The sequence below is a fragment of the Triturus cristatus genome, chromosome 10 (assembly GCF_964204655.1).
Source record: "Triturus cristatus chromosome 10, aTriCri1.1, whole genome shotgun sequence".
NCBI lineage: Eukaryota > Metazoa > Chordata > Amphibia > Caudata > Salamandridae > Triturus > Triturus cristatus.
In genome coordinates, this window is record NC_140593.1 from 1,107,850,245 (window position 1) to 1,107,875,409 (window position 25,165).

Consider the following 25,165-nt stretch of genomic DNA (forward strand, 5'->3'; position numbering starts at 1 on the left):
GGTGTAAATTTGGCCATTGAAGGTGGTCGGCCACTTGTGTGTAGGTCTATGGTCAGGATAACAGACACAGAGACACATGCAGTAGTTACTTTGGTGGCCCTCCTGGAAGTGAACCATGCCCAGAGCACCAGGCTATTTATTCAGACTCCTACACTGGACTGGCGTATGCCGGTCCAGCCCACTACGCCTATGCTTACATGGGGGGGGCGACATAGCTACATGTCCAAGGTCTTCCACACTGCCTGAGGTAACATGGTTGCGTCCACTGTCCACAACAGTACAAACACCAGCAGTATATGTCGGGGCTCTTCATACTCAAGACTGTCCAGCACATCACCGCCACACTTGGCATTGTGTATATTCTTATTCATGGGTCCATTGCCTCCTTCGCACATTCTTGGTTTCCACCTCTCCCCACATTCTGCAATTGTGTGGCAGAGGGGCTATGCCTTTGTTGATGGTTTGTCTACATGTCTGGCCCCTGTTACCACAGTTACTTGTGTTGTCGTGTCTGGTAGTTGGGCATGTTGGTTGGCATGTGTATGTGAATTTTTTACATGTGCATTCCACAGTTGTGAGTTGAATGATTGTGGAGTTGAGGTGTGTGGTGTGTTCCACTGGTACTTACCAACGAGCAGTGCATTTCCATAGGTGCCATCCTGAAAGTGCTGGTTGGTGATGAACTGTCGGAAGATGTAGGAATCATGCACAGTGCCTGGGAAGTTGGCGGCGACATTGGTGAACAGTCCCTGGTGGTCCATTATTGCCTGCACATTGATGGAATGCATGTGCTTTCTGTTGTGGTAATTGTGTGCAGTTTTGGCAGGGGGCACAAGTAGGACATGTGTGCAGTCAATTGCCCCCAACACGTGCGGGAAGCCAGCTGTGGTGTAGAAGCTTTGCTTGGCCTCCAGCTGTTCCTGCACAGTGTGGGGGACGTGAAGGTGCTGAGGTATCAAGCTGATGATGGCATCCAAGACAGGTGTGAGGAACTTTGATAGGGCTGGCTGTGAGACTCCTCCGACTCTGGCAGTTATTGGTTGGAAAGTATCAGAGGCCAACAAGTGCAGCACAGCCAGCAGCTTTGTCCGCTGGCTGTGCTGTGTTGGTACTGTCAGCTTGTGGGCAATGTGGGTCAGGATGCGGAGGATGGTTGTCCTTTTGAGCCTGTAGTAGGCAATGACATCCTCTGGTGTTAAGTCTCTGAGGCTGGTGCGTTTTCGGAAGGTCCGCTGTCTTGTTCTGCGCTGCCTCTGTGGTGGTCCGGGGGGGTGTTCCTGGGGGTGGGGGGGTCCTGGGGATGGTGGCCACGGGTGTTGTGGCCCTCTTGGGTCTCCAAGCTGCATGATTAGTAGCTCCATGGCATCTGTTGGTGTTCAGATGTGGCTCTGGCCTGGACTCCGTTTATACTGCAGGCTTTGTCCTACTTAAGGCCAGAAAAAAGCAGGTCTTAAGTCCCCGCTGCTAACGTGCTTTATCGACTGTTTTTGGGCCACATCACCGATCTGGCTGGTCATTGAGAATATTGCGGAGTGGTGTTATAGTGAGTTTTTGGATGGGAACGCCTACTCTGCATATGATTAGCATTAGTTGTCGCTGTCAGCCTTGGCGATGTTTTTAGCGGCAGCTATCGCAGGTAAACTGACCATGTCGGCTGTTAGCGCAGGCTTGTGAATAGGGCGATAAATCTATCACCACTTTCGTGGCGGAAAAGTGCTACTAAATCGGCGATGAGTCCTTGAGAATATGCCCCTATAGGTGCTGAATTCTGCAGCACATATGGAAAGATAAAAACTCCTCAATTGATTGCTTTTGTGCAGGAATGTGTCCCTGCCTGCAAAAACAAAAACCTGCAAACAATGCAGACTTACTTGCACTAACTATGGTGCAAGGGTGCCTGCGTTGGCACTAGGCACCATATTGTGCACCTGCGCTGGCTGAACTGACAGGAATGCAGCGTATCCCATAAATATGGTGCATTTGGCCCCTTTTGATTTGGCATAGGGCAGCACAGCAAAAAGATTTGCCCTATGCTAAATCATTGTAAATAAGGCCCCCAAAAGCTTGTGCCAAGTAGTGCTTCGAGGAGCAAAGGGATGGCAATTGAATATCCCCCTCCTAAAAAGGGTCTCTCAAACTGCAAAAATAATCAAAGCATGCAACAAACTAGGGGGCATATGTACAAGCCCCTAGTGGTGACGCTCCGGTGGAAGTATGACCTGCACCATATTTACAAACTTGCGTTAAGCCACTTATTGAGGCTTAATGCCGCTTTTTGCATTTACTACCCTTTCACGTAGGTATCTGTGTGAAAGAGACATGCAATGGGTGTTGCTGTGGTCGTTCCGCCACAACACCCATTCCTTTTTTAAGCTGCCTGAGATATACAAGGAGGTGTAAATCTGTGGCAGCCCCAAAAACGAATGCCATGCAAGAACAGGGGTTAGAATGGCGCATGAGGAGTAATATTTTTTTCTCTATGTTTTTGCTTTTTCTATGTGTGCTGCTTTCTGCTGCACACATAGAAAGAGCAAAAAGCCATAAATTATTGTTTATGTGCAGGAAAGTGTCTATTCCTGCACACATACAATCATTCCATGCAGTGCAGGCACCTTTGCACCATGGTGCAAGGGTGCTTGCATTGATGCTCAGCAGCCAATTTAAGCACCAGCGCTAGAGAAAACACAGGGGTGCGCCGTGTTGTAGAAATTACGGCGCATCCCTGCGTTTTGAAAATGTCAGAGCACTGCACTGCCAAATTTGGCGCGGCTCCGCACTCCTACGTTTTCTAGTAAATATGCCCCTATGTCTGTAGCCTAAATTGTGCGTTTTGCAATTCGATCCTTGTATTGTGATGGTTGTTTTCATTTTATTGATAGCGCCCAAAAGCAAGCACAGAGCAATAAATACTTCTATGCACTATATGCACATGTACATCAGGAAGTAAACGCATATTTATTAGAAAAACATCTACCAATGCTTAACACTAGACTGGCATTTTAAGTCACAATTTTCAGACAGAAGGAATTCCTAATCTCTTGCTTAATTGAAGCAGTGCAAAAAGAAGCTTTCATGTTCCCTCCGAAGGACACAATATTAATTTCAGTTTGCAGTGCACAGTGCTGTTCAGATAAAAATGCATACGGATGTTATAGTCTATTAATGAAAAGAACAGTGGGAAGCTTCAAGGCGAGAGCCTCGCCAGCTGTTGTAAGGCATGGCTAAGAGCCAGTCTCCTGGGAAGCATTTCTCTCCTTTCTGCACAGGATCTGCCTTTGCTGGCATTGCAATGGCTGATGTTTAACCCCTTGCATGCCCGCCCCTTTCCCCGCCCAGTGCCGCGCCTTGCATTAGCGGGCGGAGTTCATGACGAGCTGGACTCGTCATGGGCACAGCACCACCGCAGCCCATGACGAGTCCAGCTCGTCATGGGCACTGAAGGGGTTAAAGGCGAGACACAGGTTTTACTAGAATCTCGGATATCCATTAACAGGCCTAATAACTCTGAAATCCCATCCAGCAATATGCTATTGATGACCCTGGCAGTTAATGACATTATATCGACAGCAACAATATTGTCAGCCAAAAATATTGTGTCAAAAATATCGAATTCACGAAGAGAATAAAATGCACTGTGTTTTTGAAATCAGAACTCTGCATCTTTAGTCGGTTGGATATATATATATATATATATATATATTACAGACCAAAAGAACTCCTTCTGGAAACCTAAGCCCTAGGGGGTGGCGCGTTCGCCGGCGGAGAAATATCGGCAATCAAATCATGCAGAACATCCAGTACAACGCGCTCTCAGATCATAAGCACCAGAAACGTCCAAATTAAAGAAAAGGGGATTTATTGGACATCATAAATCCTCTGTGGCGTGTTTCGCCCTCAGCGGTCTTGATCACAATTCCCTGATTGATTGAGAAGTACAAATTACTATTCCCACTCCAATAACTACAACAGTAGGGAAGGCTTTAGATTGCAGAGGGTTAAAAACGACTATTCCACTAACTAGAGGTAAAATTCACTATTCCCACTCTAATCTATGCAACAGTAGGGAAAGCGTTGGACCAAGATGGGTGGAAAATTGCTATTCTGACTGCAGTTGGTGCAATAGTAGAGAAAAGGTTGGACAAAAAAGAATAAAAAGTACTATTCCCCCTTCAGTCTCTGCAACAGTAGGAAAACGCTGGACTCAGGAGGGGAAAAATGTACTACTTATCAGTAAAACAATAGGGAAAGCGCTGGACCAAGATGGGGAAAAAAATACTACTCCCACTCCAGTCAGTGCAATAGTATGGAAAGAGTTGGACTCAGGGACGGGTAAAAATTACTATTCCAACTCCACACTGAGTGCCAGTAGGGAAAGTATTGGTTGCAGGGGGTTAAAAGTTACTATTCCCACTCCAGTCAGTGCAACAGTAGGGAAGGTGTTGGACTGCAGAGGGGTGAAATGTACTATTCCCACTCTACTCAGTGCAACTGTAGGGAAATTGTTAGATTGTGGAGGGATAAAATGTTCTAGTCCACTCCACTCTGTTCAACAGTAGGGAAAGTGTTGGACTGTGGAGGGGTCAAATTTACTATTCCCACTCCAGTGAGTGCAACAGTAGGGAAAGTGGTGGATTGCAGAGGGGTAAAATGTACTATTACCACACCAGTCAGTTTAACAATAGAGAAAGTGTTGGATTGCGGAGGGATAGAATGTATTATTCCCACTACACTCTGTTCAACATTAGACACACAGTAGTACACTTAAAACATTATTTTTTAAACTATATTAAATAACAAAAAATACAAATACTTAATTATACAAATTGTTTTTGGATTTTTTTTTTTAACTAAACACATTTCATATTTATTACAATGTTTAAAACATACTATAAATTAATACAAATATTATTATTATAATAAAAATACCAAACGATATTTTCAAAATATTATCAACCAATAAATACAATGTTAGTTACAATTAAAAAGCACCACACAATTAACACATACCATAATAAATAACACAATTAAAAGAAAAATTAATTATTTTTACATTTGTGATTACTTAAATAACTTCCTACTCTTTACATGTACAAACACATACAAACACATACTTAAAATATATTTTTAAAATTATATTTACACATTGCATAATTAATTAACAATTAAAATAGTAATAGTAATTAACTAATAGTAACATAATTATGTTTAATTACCATACCCCTTAATCACTTTAAAACCAACAACCTGCACCTAATATATACATTTTAAAAGTCATAATTACATAACTTACATAATTAATTATCAATTAAACAATTAATAATAATTTACTAATAATACATTCATTGTATTTAAATAACTTCCCACCATTTACCCCTAGAAATCCAACAACTTTCACATAATATATAACTTAAACAATATCTTAATTACACAATTTACATATTTAATTATCAATTAAATAATTAACAATAATCATTAATTAGAATTATTCTCCTGTCCTTTACTGATACAAACAGAACAACCCACACCAACAAAACAATTTAATAAGAGATAATTACACAATTTACACAATTTACATATTTAATTATCAATGAGTTAAATATAACAATACATAAAAATGAATTAAATTTAATTTACCCTATACCCCTACAAACCCCACAACCCACACTTAAAACTCAAATTTAAAAAAACAATTTCACAATTAAAGTAAATAGTTATAAATTAAATAATTAATATTAAAATAAAATTAATTATTACTTCGTTATAATTAATTTACTGCCAACCCTGTAAACCTAAAAATCCTGCAACCTGCTATGGTACTAAAAATGAAAGAAAATGACTAAATTAAATTTAAAAACTACCACTAATAATTATGCAAACAATTTATAACATATACCATTGTAATATATAGTGAAATACATTCATTCAAATAATAAAAACATTATATTAACAGCAATATATTTGCATACAATATTAACAACATAGATATTTTTAACATTGATATTAACACAATAGATATTTTTATAAAGTATTGATACTTTCTATATTTTTCAAATCAATATTACTTATAATTCGATATTCCTGTCATCGATACTCTTCCACACGATATTGCTGCATCATGATATTTCCAACTCAATATGTATGTAGCTCGATATTCAATGTTTGATATTTTGTCCAAATACCGTCACAAATACATGAACATAGATGCACACAAAAGCACTTTATAAATGGTAATTCCACACGCTCACATAACCAGGAGTGATGGATTTCTACATATGTATGGTGCTCTTACAAATGCCATAACCAGGACATGCATCTTGATTGCTTGCCTAAACCTGAAGGATGTTTCATAGATTTGTGCAAATGTTCTTTAGAAATCTCCATTCTCCCTCATATTTCTTTTACTTCAACAAAATTGATCATTCTCAATATCACTGCCACACTACTCTGTTATTTTAAATTGTTCTAAATTTTCCAACCTCCTAGTCCTTGCAATCCCTTGCTAAACATCTGACCCACATGATTATCCTTTTAGCATTGCAGACTTAATTTTGCTCAGTGATTTTAATGTGAGATTCAACAACACTAACTTCTTTGATTCTATGCTTTTTTGACTCATCCTTAGCACTATACACTAAATCAACTAATCAGGTGGGCTTTATATTAGATCTCATCATCAGGCTTTTACGCTGAGGCTAGAAAAGCCATATAATCATCCAATTTTTTTCTCTCTCTTCATTAGTTCAATAGTTCTCACTGTCTGTGAATTGAATTTAGCAAAATTTCAACGAAGTTGCAGTCTTCACATTTAGGGGTCCGTTAGAATGGCAGGCGTACTACAGTCTGCCCGCCACCCTATCGGTACTGGGACCAGCCGCAAGTGGTGCGTCGGTTCCGCACCGCCAATTAGGATGCGACCGCCACCGTGGCGGTCACATCCCGCATATACAACATTGTGGTGGGCGGTGCTGTGAGCAGCATCGCCACAATGAAGTAAATGAAGGTTGTGCATTGGCATGCACAACGTGGCAGGCTCCCCGCACGGTGCCTGCCACCTTGTGTATGCCAATGTGGGCGGGGTACCATGGGTTCCCCCAAGTGCATCCCCCACCCCCCCAGGGGCTCACAACAGGCCCCCAAAGTAAACATGCCTTTCCATGGTGGAGTCTCCGCCATGGAAAGGCATGAAACCGCCACCATATTGCAGGCCTTTTCCGCCCGGTAGGCAATCATGACGATTGCCTACCTGCGGAAAAGCGGCGGACTGTCTTTCCGTCTGCCGTGGTACCCCCCACCATGCTAATGTGGCTAATGTGACGGGGGTAAAAGGCCGTCCGGCGGGGTGTTTTGCCGGGCGGATCGCCACCTCCCGTTGGGGGGTGGCGATCTGCCCGCTATGCTAATGGGCCCCTAATTTGTGACCCTCATTTGAGGGCTTGGAAAATATCTCTTTTAACACAAATACATCTGAACTTTGGCTTTCTCCTGATGTTCTCACTAGTAAAAACCCTTTGTCCCCCAGGTGCCACAGTTTTACCCATTCAGTGTACTTTAGAAACTGCTCATTCTCAATTTCTGTGCTCTCAAACATCAAAGATTTACTCTGACCCGGTTCTGATTTATCAAACAAACCATGATTCAGAAAAAACATAAGTGGCATATATTCTTGATCCTATGTCCTGTGTCTCTCAGGAAGCTGTTTTAAAAGACAGTAACAACTCTTCTTACATCGATTTTAAATCTTTTTTAACCTGAGTGCTCAGTGCCTGCCAGTTGGGAAAAGGCATTTATGGCAATTCTCTTTGAGAGGCTATGTGCAGGTGCAGATGTTCTAGTCTGAATCTCATCTGATCTCCGCTACACTTTCTTACCAAATTCACAGAATGCATAGTCCATCACCGCCATGTGATCTGCATTAAGAATTCTTGTCTCCCTGACGATGCTCATGTTAGGGTTTGCCATTCTCATGCTAATGAGGTTGCCCTTGTCTTTGTACTGGATGGCATTCAAGTCCCTCTAAATTTAGGAAGTGTGGCTACCCTAATCCTATTAGCCTTTTCAGCTTCAAAATACTCTCCCTCTCCATTTTGCTAAATCACTTGTACAAGTATAGAGTGAGAGATTGTTCTTTTGATTGTGCACTATTCAATTATGCCATTGTCAGGTAGCCTCCATACCTCCTTTTGCTTCTACGTTTGTCTCCCACTTATGGTGTGCCTCTTGACTCTGGCCCGAGCCGGACCCTATCCAATTTGTATGCATCACATCTCATCTCATATTTTATTCTTATGTTGATGATACTCAACATGACATTCACATGGAACAGGGTATATCTTCTATTTAGAAAAGGGTTTGTGAATGTCTCTCTGGCATCACACACTGGATGTAACTAAATTCCTCACAGTGGAACCCAGTCCAGCCCAAGATTCATATGTTCATATTCGCAGTACTCTTGGTTCTCCTCCATTTCCACCGGGCACATTTGGGCATTTCTATTTGACTGCATTATGAGCTTGTTTTCTCAGTCATATTTATAAAGTCTGTAACTACTTTTACCTATTTAAACATCTTAACAAAATCCTTCCCATTCTTCTTCTTTTTGGAAAAGCGCAGTCTAGCCTGTAATCTCTTCACAGGTGGACAACCTCGATTCCCTTTACTAAATATGTCACTTCCAGACTGCAGGTCATGCAGAACGTAGCTGGTAATCTTATTCTGCACAAATATTTAACATAAAAATTGTTTTACAATTTTTTTATAAAGTGTAATAAACATTTTTTTAGGACAAGTGCAGCCCAGGTCTTAATCTCTTCATGTGTGGACAACTATCATTCCCTTACTTGGGTCTGCCTAAATATTTCACTTCCAAATTGCGGGTTGCACAAATCACAGCTGCTGATTGTATAATTTACAGTAATATTTAACATAAAAATATTTTTACTAATCTCCTATAAAGTTTATTAAACTTTTCTAATTGTCCTATACCTTACCATAGAAAGGGCTATACAAAGTGCTTTATTTGAGCCGGTGGTTTCTGGCGCTCGGCATTAGAATAATAAATATACTATTCCCACTCTAGTTTATGCAATGGTCAGGCGGGGACATTCCGGTGCCCTGCAGCACTCCGGCTGTGACGGACCTTGTCTTTAAGGTTTTCAGCTGGAATGTCGCGGGGATTGCAGGAAAGCTGCCCCTGGCTGACTTTACTACGCAGGTTGACGAGCACTCTCTGTGCCTCTTTCAAGAGACATGGAGTTGTGTGCCGGTCCACAGGGTGGGTTTTTCCTCCTATTTCTCCTCTGCGCATGTCTCAACTTCAGGGAGGGGGCGCCCAGCCGGTGGCCTCCTTATCTGGGTTGCGGCATCTCTCGATTGCAGAATTATGGATTTCCCCACAGGTTCTCCTGACATTCAAAACATAACTTTAATAGACCGTAGGGGGAGAGTTGTTTTAAACGTTTATAATGTTTATGCCCGGGGAACCGTGGGCGGGAGAAAGTCTCCTATAATATCATTACTCGAGACTTTGTTAAACAACACCCCACATAAGTCTTGTACACTGGTTGCAGGTGATATGAACTGTACGTTCGAGCCTTTGGGTTCGGACGTCTCCCTCGACCAAGAAGAGGAGGACACTAGGTGGGGGATTCCGGCTCTGGAAATCCCACCGATCAAGAGGTGGTCAGAAGTGGCGCTTCAGTTATACTCCCTGAGCCTTGAATTCAATCTAAGGGCTGTTAATGGGAGGACACCCTCGGATAGGCTGGGTGCTCACACGTATAATAGGCCCGGACATACCTCTAGGTTAGATTATCTTTTAGTAGACGTGTGTCTGTGGCCCTACGTAAGGGACATGCAGGTGGTCCCCTCGGTTGAAAGCGACCATAACCTGCTTTCTTTAAGTATGATTCAGTGGTGGCGTCACTCAAGTAAGGTTCCTATAAACCAAGTAGCTGCACCACCTGAGGTATCGGAAGTCTCCCCTTGTGGCAGGCGAATTAAATGGGCCAAACTGGTTTTATCAGAGGGGAAGGTAGAAAAAATAAAATCTCTCCTAAACCATACAGTACTAAACCTTGGAACATCGTCTGAAGGTGTGGGTAGAGTGAGTGGGCTCTTTGTCTCCCTGACTGATGCCTTGACTAATGTCTTTACCCTTCATCATAATAAATTGGGTAATAAACTCTCTAAAAAAACCCCTGAGGGTTGGTATTCCCAACCATGTAGGGTTCTTAAGGCTAAGTTAGTTGAGGCGATTAAAGCTAAGTCCCGTCTTGAGATACAGGAAGCAAGGAGGGCCTACAATAACTCTCTTAAACTAGCCAGGAGGGAGTGGGAAGATAAATATTGGGATGACCTGCTCCAGGCCAGCAACAGTAGAGACCCAAGGGCATTTTGGAAACTTATAAGTGCACGGAAAAACCCCGATGCACTTATGAGACCCTGTAACATCTCGCCACAAAGCTGGGTAAAGCACTTTGGGTCTTTATACCTCCCTCCAGAAGGGGATTGTAATGCGGGGATGGCTCTTACGCATATAATTGAACCACATGCCTATGACCTCTTTACTCCGCTAGAACTTGAGGGGGTTATAGGGTGGGTAGCCCCACGCAAGGCTGCGGGTCCCGATGGCCTCCCGGGAGACCTTATGAGGGCATACCCAGCTGAATGGGCACGGGTCATAGCAGCGCTACTTAATGACATCATGATGGGAGGGGCAGTACCTGAATCCTGGAAAGGGGCGGTGGTGGTCCCAGTTTATAAAAAAGGGTGCAGGGAAGCTCCAGGTAATTACCGACCCATAAGTCTGATCGACTCCACCCAAAAGATAGCAGGTAAAGCTATCCTTGGAAGGATCCTCCATTGGGTGGAGGAGAATAAAATTCTTTCAGACTTTCAGGCAGGTTTTCGGGTCGGAATGGGGACAATTGAGCAGGTATTTAGGCTGATATTACTGGGGTGGAAGGTGGTGGAACTGGGCAAGGGCAGCCTTTATTTGGCCTTTATAGACCTGAAGACTGCCTTTGACCTAGTCCCCCGAGAGGATCTTTGGAGGGTACTTCTCGAGCTGGGCTTACCCCCTTACATCTTGTCACTTCTTATCAACCTTCACGCCCATACCTTTGCCCAGGTCCGCTGGGGTAAAAACGGTGAACTTACTGAGAAGATTCCAGTCTCTAGGGGCGTAAGGCAGGGCTGCGTTTTGGCTCCAACCCTATTTTCACTTTATGTGAATGGGGTGGTAAAACATCTCCAGCTAGAACCAGCCGACGCCCCCTGTCTCGGTGGAGTCCGGATCCCCACCCTGCTATTTGCGGACGACACACTCCTGATTTCGAAGACCCCTCAAGGTCTCCAGAAATTACTAACACGATTTCAGGAGTTCTGTGATGCAAGAGGATTAACAATAAACGTGGATAAAACAAAATATCTAGTCCTAAATCCTCCTAAGAAACTGGGCCGCCCCCCGACTCTAAAGTCGACCCCCCTAGAGAAAGTAGCCGAATTTGACTACCTGGGTATCCGGATTACGGATAGGATGTCCTGGGCTAGTCATATTGATAAAATGGTCCTCAGCCATAGGAGAGTGGGAGGTGCCCTTATGAGGGAGTTCAGGGCCTCTCCAAGAAGATCACTCACCCCAGTAGTTGACATTTACAAGGCTAAAGTAGTGTCATCAGCCTTGTATGGGGCAGAACTGTGGGGCCATTGCTGTTTGAAAGATCTAGAGACAGCGGAGAGTAAGTTATTGAAATCTCTTATCTCCGTTCCCCTGAGTACTCCATCCGTACCTGTCCTGTTGGACATGGGCTGCAAAAATATTAAAGACCAGGCCCAGCTTCGCCCGCTTTTGTTATGGACAAGAATCTGGAGGGGTGAAGAATTGAAATCTTATGCTGATGCCTTGGGAGAAATTATGAGTCTGGGGGGCTGGGCCAAAATAAAGTGGCTTAGAGATACCAAAAAGCTTTTGGAGAATGTCGGCCTAGGAGGCTGCTGGTCATCACGTTCAGCCCCTACAAAAGAAGTTGTCAAGGCGCATTATTGGAACTGGTGTGCGGAGCGGCTAAATACAACCTCCAACCACTGCAAGTCGACTGTCGCCTTTTTGCAAATTAAAGACACTGTGGCTTTTGAACCCTACCTGGACTTGATAACTCTCCCTTATGACCGAGCCCTTTATTTCAAATTCAGAGTTGGATGCCTCCCCCTAGGTGCATTGGTATCGAGTTGGTCACCTGTGCCCCGCATTTCTCCCAATTGTGCATGTTGCCCTAGCAAAGTTGAGACTATTGTACACGTTTTATTTGCTTGCCCGGATTATGCAAGGCCCAGGGGTGTCTGGTTGAAACCCCTCTGTCGCAATATGGGCACACGTAGTCACCTTGAGGCCCTGCGCATTTTAACGACGGACACTTCCCCCCTTTTTGTGTGTGGAATTGCGAAATTTTTAAAGTGGTCCTGGCTCATTCGCTGCAAGAGATTGTCAGTAGCTGTTTAATTCTTTTTTAGATAATTTATTATGGGAAATTTATGCCCTTTTTTATATTCTTATGTTTTTCATACTGGCTTCTTGTAACAGACTCCCAGACGATATCATTAATCAATCTTAGAAAGTCGCTGGTATCCTTAACATATGAAGGAAGTGATTGGACCAGGGGTTGTAGAAAGTAATCTACATACTTGGACATATTTTCTAGGAAACTGTCACGTGAGGACACAATAGGTCTCCCTGGTGGACGTGTGGCATTTTTGTGTATTTTTGGGAGGAGATAAAGCACCGGAATTTTAGGGTTTTTGCAATGTAAAAATTTATATTCTTCATCACTAATCAATCTTTTCTCTCTCCACAATAACAGTTTCTTGCCAACTTCCCTGACTGCTTCATCGTATTCAATTTTACTGGATTGGCTATATCTCGTGCCATCCGATAATTGTGATCTGCCTTCCTCAAGGTACATGGTACGTGGCCAAATTACCACGTTGCCTCCCTTGTCAGATTTTTTTATGACAATATCCGCGTTTGCTTCAAGCTCCTGTATGGCCAATTTTTGTCTAGTAGTCAAATTGGTCTTGTTTGCTGATTTGCGTTTGGATATTTTTTTCAATTCGCAAATCATTCCTTTCTCAAAACAAAATATAGCTTCACTCATGACTTGAGGTATAAATGTGGATTTTGCTTTAAAATTAGTTTGGCCACCCCTTTCAACCCCTTTGGCCAAACTAATTTTAAAGCAAAATCCACATTTATACCTCAAGTCATGAGTGAAGCTATATTTTGTTTTGAGAAAGGAATGATTTGCGAATTGAAAAAAATATCCAAACGCAAATCAGCAAACAAGACCAATTTGACTACTAGACAAAAATTCGCCATACAGGAGCTTGAAGCAAACGCGGATATTGTCATAAAAAAATCTGACAAGGGAGGCAACGTGGTAATTTGGCCACGTACCATGTACCTTGAGGAAGGCAGATCACAATTATCGGATGGCACGAGATATAGCCAATCCAGTAAAATTGAATACGATGAAGCAGTCAGGGAAGTTGGCAAGAAACTGTTATTGTGGAGAGAGAAAAGATTGATTAGTGATGAAGAATATAAATTTTTACATTGCAAAAACCCTAAAATTCCGGTGCTTTATCTCCTCCCAAAAATACACAAAAATGCCACACGTCCACCAGGGAGACCTATTGTGTCCTCACGTGACAGTTTCCTAGAAAATATGTCCAAGTATGTAGATTACTTTCTACAACCCCTGGTCCAATCACTTCCTTCATATGTTAAGGATAATAGCGACTTTCTAAGATTGATTAATGATATCGTCTGGGAGTCTGATTACCTTTTGATGAGTTTAGATGTAAGTAGTCTGTACACCTGTATCCCTCAAGCTTTAGGGATTCAGGCGTGCAGATCCTTTCTCAAACAAAGATCACTGTCCTTCTTCTTCCACACTGAAATGTTACTTAACATGATCCAGCTTTGCCTGAGTAAAAATTTCTTCCTTTTTGACAATCGCATGTACAAACAAATACAAGGGACGGCGATGGGTACCTGCTTCGCCCCCAGCTTTGCAGGCTTGTACCTCGGCTGGTGGGAGGAGCAGGTAATCAATAAAATCGGATTATTCAAAAACCACGTCGTCCTTTGGCTAAGATACATTGATGACATCTTCTGTATCTGGAATGGTACTGAGGATGCGGCCAAAGAGTTCGTCAAGGCCTTGAATGTGAATGATTTTAACCTTTCTTTTACAAGTACCATCGATGCCAGAGAACTCGAATTCCTTGATTTACAACTCACCATCAAAAATAACAAACTATGCACTAAGCTATTTAGGAAGGCAACTTCGGGTAATAGCTTACTGCACGCAGGTAGCTGTCACCCTAAAAAACTCATACGCAGCATTCCCTACGGAGAACTTTTAAGAGCTCGTAGGAATTGTAGCGAGGAAGACAATTACCTTATTGAGAAAACCATTATGACTGAAAGATTTTTAGCTAGAGGTTATGATGCTACTCTAGTCAAAGAAGCAGCTGAGAAAGTTGAAAAGTTGAACAGGCAAGAACTATTATTCCCGGCTAACAATGTTAATGATCATGTTTTGAATGAACCCATAAGGTTTATTACAACATTTAACAATCAGGCCTGGGAAGTGAGAAAAAGCCTTAAAAAGTTTTGGGAAATTCTGCGTAAGGATGAAGATTTAAGTGAACATTTGGGTGAATATCCAGCTCTCACATTCAAGAAACCGAGATCACTAGGTGATACACTATGCAAAAGCATGCTGATTAACACCAAAAAGAGTGACATAAAGGGATTCTTTACCTGCAACAAATGCAAAGCTTGCAAATTCAGTAATAACTGTAAGTCCATCAAACTCTCTAAAGATCAAGCACCGATGACAATACAAAAACATTTGAGCTGTAACACAGAGTATGCAGTGTATGCACTCAGATGCCCCTGTAACAAATTCTATGTGGGCAGTACCATTCATAAATGCAAGGTCAGAATACTAGAACATCGTAGAGCCATCACAAAAATTGATAAAACTTATCCCATCGCAAGACACTTCCATGAATTCCATGGACAAAATCCGAATCTTCTTAAGTTTGTTGTCCTGGACCACATCCCGGTGAGGTGTAGAGGTGGTAACAGGACAAGAGAGCTTAGAAGACTCGAGTCCAAAACTATTATAAAATATAATACCATGGCCCCAGAAGGTCTAAATCTTGACGAGGAGCTATCAGTACACTTGTAAATGTCAGTAACAGCGGGTTTTGGTATTGTTCTCCATGTGTTTTTAACTTTTTGTGTTAAGTTTATTTGGTCAGTGCATTTTTTTAGTTGTGTCAACGATTTTTTTCATCTTTCAGGTGGCCTATGGAACTGTGATTGTAACTGGGATTACTGCATAAAACTTTCGACTGTACTGAAGAAAATTGCTCACTGAAATGGGTTTTCATGAATGAGTTGTACTTATGGTCGCGATTTTGACTAACACTGTGAACGAAAAATAAGCCCACTTGGGCAGAATCTTGTGAACGGGCATTACTGAAGTAATTGTGATAGTTCCATGTTTTATTTGTCGGCGCGACCCACATATTATTATTGTGAATAGGAAGCCTTGACAAACTGTGAGTACATTCCGGTGCGTGCTGGTGCCCAATCTGGTTTTTGACTTTGTATTTAATTTTTGCCCACTGGGGCTTTACTTTGTTTGTATTTTTGCTACGATAACGCCCTATGAAGGTATGGGTATCCCAGCATGTCTCTGTGCGCACTGGCGCCTTGATAAAGTTTTTCGAATTTTTGAATTACTTTATGAAAATGTTTAAAGCTGCTTAAAGTTCCATGTATATAAACATTTTGCGTGTGATGAAATATCGCTTGCATCAATTGCCATATGATTTCGAATGAATTCAAAATATGATGAAAAAATGATGAATTCAAGTATGTTGTTTGTGTCTATAGCACGTGACCGGCACTTGCGCTTTAATTCAAAAAAATAACACAGTCTGTTGCCCGTGAGAAAGGAGTGACTTTCAACTCCGAAACGCGTCGGACCTGGTGTTAATAAACACGCATTTTGATTGTGGCCTCGGCTCCAGTGTTCTTTCGTCCCGTGAGGGGAAAGTGAGACGCAGTGGTATTGAGTGGAATATTTGGGGGTGGCTACCCCTGCCGTGTGCCCGCCGTACAAGTGGCTTGGGAACAGCCAACTGATCATTGGAATATATATATATATATATATATATATATATATATATATATATATATATATATATATATATATATATATTATCTACTGGCGGTCGACAGTAGATAGTTATAGTTAGGACCTATTATCCGCAACATTCTATTGGGAATTTCTTTGGTGCTGATTGACGAATCTTCGCGAAATTCTCCAAACTTTTGGCCAGCTCCGCTCCGCTCCTATCCTGAAAGTTTCGTGGTGATTCATCAAGGGGGGCCGAGAAAAAAGGGGGGTCCCAAAACGTGTTTTCCCCATGCAATTTCCCATAGGATCTTTTGTTGCAGCTACAGCCCGAACCGCTAAACGGAATGACACCAAATTTGGCAAAGAGTTAGTCCTCAGTTCGGACTCGTGCCTTTTGCATATTTGGCGTTAATCTGTTCAGTAGTTCCTGAGAAAATTAGGGTAAAAAAGTTAGTGATATCTATGGCCGCGGAGGATCCGCGGACCCTACCCGCACCGTAAGCGAACCCTCCCCGAACGGAGCGCGCACCCTCCCGATCGCGCGCTGAATGCTAATTGGCTATCGAGCGTCTCTCTACATTCGAAACCAGGAACTGTTGGCGGCCATTTTCTGCCTCGGTAGAAGCGAGGCTGAAGAAGCAAGGGGAATAAGTGCGTAAAACATATAAAGGGGGAAGAGTGGAAATACTCTGACCCTCTAGAGGTGCTTAGGGGGTCCCAGAAGGACCCTGTGGGGCCCCCCTTTTTAAAAAAAAAAGCGGCGAAATGCGCGCACGATGCGCGCATCCTATCGCGTTGGATGTACGGATTCTCTCACGGTGGGTGCGCGCATCCACGGCAACGTTTTTTGGAAAACGCAAGAAATCATTGGTTGTATAACAACTTTCTACACTGAAAGGTAGGGTGTATATTTTTGTTTTTTAAAGGTATGATTGTTATTGGTTAACAAAAACAGATTGTAAGGAACATTATATATGATAAGCTGATATGTTGAAAAGTCAAGCACACTTCCTGTCTTGTGTAGGAACATTGTGTGCTGAACTTGTGACCTGTGAGCTCAGTGCAGTGTTCCATGACCTGTTTCTATGGTAACAGGCAGAAGGCAGATTGGGGGAAGGGTTGAAATGTATTTCAGTTGGAAAGGGTTGAAATGTTTAACCAATAGAAATGTGTGTTTGCTTTTGAGTTTATGTGCGAAGGATTGTGATTTGATGTTTACATGTATATGTGTGGAAAATGAAAGGGAAACTTTTTCATTCTTTGCTTTTGCTTAGAGGTGCACAGTGCAGAGATTCTGTACAAGAAAATATGGTGAGTGATTGATATACTCCTTAATCTACAAAATAACTTGAAAGATGAGTTATTTAATTGTGAGGGGATGTATGTAGACTATTTTAATCAGACTAAGGTATTTTTCCTCCTAAAGTGTAGGGAGTACTTTTTTTCTCTACAATGTGTGTGCATGTAGAAACCATTCTGTGATAGGCATTTGTGTTTTTCATGTGTTTGTAGACAGATAACTGTGCAGTTTTTATATTTTGGTAGAATTAGAAACCAGTCATTGTTTATGAATTTGTGAAATGAGTTATGTTATATTTCTATACTAAAATGTAGTACTACTTCTAGATGAAGAAATGTGTTTTGATATAGCGCAAGGGATAGTGTTGTTTGTCTAGAATCACACAGTGAGTCTGTGTGCATTTGGGAACCACTGTGAGAGAAGCATTTGGTAACATCGTGTATTTGCTGACAGATAACTGTTTTAAAACATGTTATGTTGTCAAGTTTTAGTAGCATTAGAAGACAGTTATGGCTTATGCTTTCATTAAATGAGTCAGGCTTTGACATAAAAGTACAGTCCTGAAATATGTAGATTGTGTGCAGTTCCCTTACCACTTGCACTGTAGTGGATGAGTTTTGGTAAACTGATAGGGATAGTGGTGCTTGTCTAGAATCACACTGTAAGTTAGTGTGTATTTGGGATCAGTGTGAGAGAATCATTTGGTAAAATCATGTATTTGCTGACAGATAACTGTTTTAAAATCTGTTATGTTGTGAAGTTTTAGTAGCATTAGAATCCAGTCTTTGCTTATATGTTGATTAAATGAGTCATGCCTTGACACTGATGTGCTGTACTTAAATATGTAGATTGTGTGCAGTCCCCTTACCCCTTCCACAGTAGTGAATGATTTTTGGTAAAGTCCTAGGATAGTGTTGATTGTCTAAAATCACAATGTGAGTCTGTGTGCATTTGGATAAGAATTGTGAGAGAATCATTTGGTAACATTGTGTATTTACTGACATAGTAATGAGTTTTGGTAAACTCCTAGGGATAGTGTTGTTTGTCTAGAATCACACCGTGAGTCTGTGTGCATTTGGGAACCACTGTGAGAGAAGTGTTTGGTAAGATCGTGTATTTGCTGATAGATAAGTGTCATAAAACATGTCATGTTGTCAAGTTTTAGTAGCATTAGAAGACAGTTATGGCTTATGCTTTCATTATATGAGTCAGGCATTGACAGTAAATTTCAGTTGTGAAATATGTAGATTGTGTGCAGTTCGCTTACCACTTGCATTGTAGTGAATGAGTTTTAGTAAACTCATAGGGATAGTGGTTCTTGTCTAGAATCCCACTGTGAGTTAGTGTGTATTTGGGATCACTGTGAGAGAAGCATTTGGTAACATCATGTATTTGCTGACAGATAACTGTTTTAAAACCTGTCATGTTGTGAAGTTTTAGTAGGATTAGAATCCAGTCTTTGCTTATGCGTTGATTAAATGAGTCATGCTTTGACACTCATGTGGTGTACTTAAATATGTAGATTGTGTGCAGTACCATTAACTCTTCCAGAGTAGTGAATGAGTTTTGGTAAACTCCTAGGATAGTGTTGCTTGTCTAAAATCACACTGTGAGTCTGTGTGCATTTGGGTAAGGATTATGAGAGAAGCATTTGGTAACATCGTGTATTTGCTGACATATACCTGTTTTAAAACCTGTCATGTTGTGAAGTTTTAGTAGGATTAGAATCCAGTCTTTGCTTATGCGTTGATTAAAGGAGTCATGCTTTGACACTGATGTGGTGTACTTAAATATGTAGATTGTGTACAGTACCATTAACTCTTCCAGAGTAGTGAATGAGTTTTGGTAAACTCATAGGGATAGTGGTGCTTGTCTACAATCACACTGTGAGTCTGTGTGCATTTGCGAACCACTGTGAGAGAATCATTTGGTAACATCATGTATTTGTTGACAGATAACTGTTTTAAAATCTGTCATGTTGTGAAGTTTTAGTAGCATTAGAATCCACTCTTTGCTTATATGTTGATTAAATGAGTCATGCCTTGACACTGATGTGCTGTACTTAAATATGTAGATTGTGTGCAGTCCCCTTACCCCGTCCACGGCAGTGAATGAGTTTTGGTAAAGTGCTAGGATAGTGTTGCTTGTCTAAAATAACACTGTGAGTCTGTGTGCATTTGGGTAAGGATTGTGAGAGAAGCATTTGGTAACATTGTGTATTTGCTGACAGATAACTGTTTTAAAACCTGTATTGTTGTGAAGTTTTAGTAGCATTAGAAGCCAGTCTTTGCTTATGCGTTGATTAAATTAGTCAGGCATTGACATTAAAGTGTAGTCGTGAAATATGTAGATTGTATGCAGTTCCTTTACCACTTCCACTGTAGTGAATGAGTTTTGGTAAACTCCTAGGGATAGTGTTGTTTGTCTAGAATCACACTGTGAGTCTGTGTGCATTTGGGAACCACTGTGAGAGAAGTGTTTGGTAACATCGTGTATTTGCTGACAGATAAGTGTTGTAAAACATGTTATGTTGTCAAGTTTTAGTAACATTAGAAGACAGTTATGGCTTATGCTTTCATTATATGAGTCAGGCATTGGCAGTAAATTGCAATTGTGAAATATGTAGATTGTGTGCAGTTCCCTTACCACTTGCACTGTAGTGAATGAGTTTTGGTAAACTCATAGGGATAGTGGTGCTTGTCTAGAATCACACTGTGAGTTAGTGTGTATTTGGGATCACTGTGAGAGAAGCATTTGGTAACATCATGTATTTGCTGACAGATAACTGTTTTAAAACCTGTCATGTTGTGAAGTTTTAGTAGGATTAGAATCCAGTCTTTGCTTATGCGTTGATTAAATGAGTCATGCTTTGACACTGATGTGGTGTACTTAAATATGTAGATTGTGTGTAGTACCATTAACTCTTCCAGAGTAGTGAATAAGTTTTGGTAAACTCCTAGGATAGTGTTGCTTGTCTAAAATCACACTGTGAGTCTGTGTGCATTTGGGTAAGGATTGTGAGAGAAGCATTTGGTAACATCGTGTATTTGCTGACATATACCTGTTTTAAAACCGGTCATGTTGTGAAGTTTTAGTAGAATTAGAAGCCAGTCTTTGCTTATGCTTTGATTATATGAGTCAGGCTTTGACATAAAAGTGCAGTCCTGAAATATGAAGATTGTGTGCAGTTCGCTTACCACTTCCACAGTAGTGAATGATTTTTGGTAAACTTCTAGGTATAGTGGTTGTTGTGTAGAATCACACTGTGAGTCTGTGTGCATTTGAGAACCACTGTGAGAGAGGCATTTGGTAACATCGTGTAGTTGCTGACAGATAACTAATTTAAAACCTGTTATGTTGTCAAGTTTTAGTAGCATTAGAAGCTAGTCTTTGCTTATGCATTGATAAAATGAGTCAGGGTTTGACACTAAGGTGTAGTACCATGTACTATTCTGTTCACTGTGGCAGAACTGAAAATTTAAAAGATTTACCTAAGCACTGTCCTAGAAGTAGTCTGATTATTTAGTCAGAATATAAGCACCAAATAGACTGCTTCAAATGTCTATGCAGTATGCATGTAGTGTTCTAACATACTATACACTTGTCTTTTACACCTTCAATTCCCTAGTCAGTATCCATACACTTCCAGGAAACATCATGTCACTTCCTTTGCAGTCCTCTAGAGACCCATTCAACAGCATGTACTAATCCATTCACTGTGCCAAAACCCAAACACTTATAAATTCACCCAGACACTCTCTTTCCAGTACTCTAATGATTCAGTCACTGCCTAAGTATTCATGCACAGAGCCAGGTCTTTGCATATGGACTTCTTCAAACCCCTATCCACTATGCATGCAGTCCTCTAAGCACCTACACACTTGTCTTTCACTCCTTCAATTCCCCAGTCAGTATCCGTTCACTTCCTGCAAACACCCTGTCACTCCATTTGCACTCCTCTAGTGACCCATTCAGCATAACGTACTAGTCCATTCACTGCGCCAAACCCTAATAAATTCACCCAGGCACTCTCCTTGCAGTACTCTAATCATTCAGTCAGTACCCAAGTACTAATTCAGTGACCCAGGCCTTAGTATATGGACTGCTTCAAACCTTTATCGACTATACATGCAGTCCTCTAACCACCTACACAATTGTCTTTCTCACCTTCAATTCCCTAGTCAGTATCCATACACTTTCAGGAAATACCCTGTCACACCCTTTGCAGTCCTCTACTGACCCATTCAGCATCATGTACTAATCCATTCACTGTGCTAAAACCCAAACACTTATAAATTCACCAAGATACTATCTTTGCAGTACTCTAATCATTCAGTCAGTGCCTAAGTATTCATACACTGAGCCAGGCCTTAGCACATGGACTGCTTCAAACCCCTATGCACTATGCATGCAGTCTTCTAACCACCTAGATACTTGTCTTTCACACTTTCAATTTCCTAGTCAGTATCCATATAGTCCAGCACTTGTGACTGCCTTTGCACTCCTCTAGTGAGTCATTCAGTACCAAGTACTAATCCATTTCCTGTGCGAAAAGCCTAGCACTAATAAATTCACCTAGGCACTCTCTTTGTTGTAGTCTAATCATTCAGTCAGTACCCAAGTAGTCATGCAGTGAGCCAGGCCTTAGCACATGGACTGCTTTAAATGCCTATGCAATATTGATGCAGTCCTCTAATCACATACACAGTTGTGTTTCACACCTTGAAATCCCTCCTTATAGTACTGTAATCATTGAGTCAGTTAGCATGTAGTCTTTTAGTGAGGTAGGTTTTAGGGCATGAACTGCTTCAAAGTAGTATGCACTATGCATGTAGTGTTTTAACTATCGTCACACTTGTGGTTCAGGGCTATAGTTTCTTAGTCAGTTTTTATATAAAATGTGTTTGTACAGTAATGGAATAGTATACATTTGAAAGTTATTAATATACATTTATTTGTGATTCTTTTTTACAGATACAGAATAGGAGTGTTTCTCATCCGTTTGCACTCTTCTCGTGCAAGATTGTTTGGATGAAGGGTCCTTCGGTTTTTCATCATACTTGCCGTGCCGTACGAGTATTTCTTGTTAGGATCCCCTCGCAACAGAACTCTTTTGCAAATCTTGCACGTGACCAAGGTGGCATTGATCTTTGTTTGCCCCTTGGGAAAAGTAAAAAATTTCCACACCACTGAAGGAAAACGTTGTGGGCGTGGTGCCTTCTGCAAAAGAAATTCCTCAGATTCGGTAAATATTTTAAAGCGGCAACAATTACAGTTTTTGTAAGTTAAACTTATAAAATTGTGTTAGCTGTATAGATTTTATATATCTGTGATTTGTTTCTTGTGGTATTTTGTTAAGAATACCATGTTGGTTTCTTTTTAACAATCTTTTTGATTTTGCAGGTCTGTCATCGACATCCGTGGTTCCCACAGGAGTGTTCCGCTTTGTTGTTTTGTATTATGGTTGTTACATTTTGTTTATTAGTTTATTGTTTATATTTATGTTAATAAAAATATTAAGTTTGAAAATAGTTTAACATTTATATATTTATTATTATAAAAAATAAAGTTTGAAAAAAAAATTAATAATGTTTTTGGTTGTTCTCTTAAGTGCTGTGTGACTCGTTCTTGTTCTTATTACTGTTATTTGATGGAGTCCACCATGGTGTTAAATTTTGGGGCACTTATCGCTGGAATACTAGTGATATCTGCAGTTTGCACCAACTTCTGAATAGTGTGTTAGATTTTTCTGAACTTTACTTCCGTTAAAGTGCTGATAATGAAATAGAGAGTAGCCGTTCCCGTGCAAAAAGACATGAGGTGCACGTTTGCGATTTATTCTAAATACTAAAATCCTGTATTGTATTGCACTGAGGTATTGGCTGCACTTACAGTGTACACACGAAATCTATTAAGAAATCTCATTGTATTTATATTGATTGGGAATAGTGCGTCAGGTGCTGGATCTTGACGAGATACACTGCTCAGTTCGTATATTGTTCTGCACATGAAAAAAATCACATCACAACTTTCACAGCAATTGCAATGCGAAACAAATTCCGGCGATAAGACATGTTAGCACCAGGGATTTTACACCTGCTTTCTGCTGGTGTTAAGCAGGACAACTACCTGCACCATGAAAGGGAACACAGCCAAGAGCCACACCAGAACACCCACAGGTGCCATAGAGTCAATGAGTATGATACAGGGATACCCATGAGGGCAAGAAGACTCATTGCAACAACTCCAGGACCACCAATGCCCCCCAAACCCATATCTTAGTAAGTGTGTCCCTGTGGTCATTGTCTTAGCATGATAGGCACGAGCCTAGCAACATCACAGTGTGCTGTCACCTCAGCGTTGGCAGTGAGCCTGGATGTGTAGCTACGTACACATCCTCCTGCATGCACAACTGGCGTGTGCTGGTCTGGGGTTCACAGGTCAGTGCAGGGGTGTGCCTATCCGGCAAGGGGAACGGGGTGTCTCGGACATGTCCGTATACAGGAAGTGCGGTAAGTGTGTCTCTGTGTTCTGGTGTGGCCTGTTGCAAGAGCTGCAGCAGTCGATGTTGTAAAGTGGCATGCACCACCTCCAAACGGCACTGTGATGTTGTAGTTGGAATGTAGCAGGACATGCGCAAATAGCACGAGATACAACAGCTCACCGTACAAAAGTGTGGGGGCTCGTGGGAGGGAGGAGCAGCCGTTTGGCAACATAACACACAGTGAACTCGACCATGTGCCACATGCTGGGCATCTCATCCATGATGACCACGGTCGCAGATATCCCACAACACCAACGACTGGCCTTTGTACACATCCTGTATGAATGCAGCGTGGTTTTCACTTCTATGCTCGTTCAGTGGTGTGATGTTGGCGGGTTGTGTGACTTGTGCTCCTTGTTGGTGTGTTTCATTTTGGACATTGTTAGTCTATATGTGTGTTGTACTTAATTGTGCATGTGTGCCATTCTGCCCATCTCCCCCCTTCCCCCCACTCCCTGCTTCTTCCTCTTCCTAGTGCTGTTGTGCCTATAATTTTGTTGCTGCACACATAAATACATGTAAACAATAAATTAGAATAGTTCCTTGATTCTTTTAGGTTTGAAAACTTCTCTATTGGTTTCTTTTTAATTTTCCATATGAACCGTTTTTTTAATATTCAACAACACATAGAAGTCAGAAGTGCAACGTATTCTATCAACACACTTTCTAGAACATTCTACAACACGTGCAGGTTAAAAGTTCACCAATTTTTTTAAACTTAACGATTTTTTTTGTAACATTTTCTTGAATATTTAACGACACGTGCAGGTTAAAAGTTGATGATTGTTTTAAGTTCCAACAGTGCCTTCCAAATGCAAGTAGCAGGTGTGGTTGATCTGAGCAAATTTTATCCTATGATATGTACTCCACGTTGAAACTGCTTTTTCGTAACCAATCACAAAGATGCTTTTCCACAAAACTAATGTGCACCCTACTTTTAAAAAAGAATGCTTTTCATGATATCTTTAGAGATAAGTTATAGATAGGAATTAGCATTTAAAAAAACGTTGAAATTCACTGAAAAATCAATAGGTTTCAGTGGCGTTATAGTTAGGAATTGGCATTTAAAAAACCTTTGAAATTCACTGAAAAAACCATAGGTTT